The following is a 748-nucleotide window of genomic DNA, read 5'->3' on the forward strand; positions in this document are numbered from 1 at the left end:
CAAAAGGGGCCCGAGCCTCCTGGCCGACTGCCCCCTCGAGCTTGGCTCCTGTCCAGTCCTGTCCTCAAAGCCAGGGAGGCAGCCCTGACAGATGGCACCAGCTCTGAGCTGTCAGTCTTCCCAGCAGGTCCCCACAGGGCAGCAGGACCAAGTGTCCTATGGGATTCGAAGGACAAAGCGCTCCCTTGCTCTCCCCTCAGCACTGGCTGACAGTCTCCCTTTGGCATACTTTCTGATGGCTTTCCCACTCTGGGTTTCAGCTTCTGCCTTGAGTTTGGAGAAATGATCCAAGCAACTGTGTGGGTGTGAACACCCTGGTCCATCCTAAGTCCAACTATTCTAGTGATGCCATAAACCACTGGTCCCCAAACTGTGTCCCAGGAACCCCTACTGGGGTTCCACAAGAAGTCAGAGCATGAAACAATAAAAAGTGCTGTGCACCCACGGGACCAATCCACGTGTGGCCTGTGCATGCAATGGAACATTACTTAGCTATATAAAAGGAAGGAAACGCTACCACATGCTACCACATGCATGAGCCTTGAAAATGGTATGCCCATGCAATGAGCTCAACAGAGAAGGAAACAAGTATTATCTGTTCCATTTCTACAAAGTACCTAGCACAGGCAAATTCATGGGAACAGAAAGTCTCCATGGGCACAGGGGGGTTACAATAAAAAGGAGTAAAAAAAAAGGGGGAGGCAGCCAAATAGCTCAGCGGATTAAAGCACCTGCAAGCAGGCACAGG

Source organism: Octodon degus, unplaced genomic scaffold (genome assembly GCF_000260255.1).
Source record: "Octodon degus isolate 3935 unplaced genomic scaffold, OctDeg1.0 scaffold00162, whole genome shotgun sequence".
In the NCBI taxonomy this organism is placed as follows: domain Eukaryota; kingdom Metazoa; phylum Chordata; class Mammalia; order Rodentia; family Octodontidae; genus Octodon; species Octodon degus.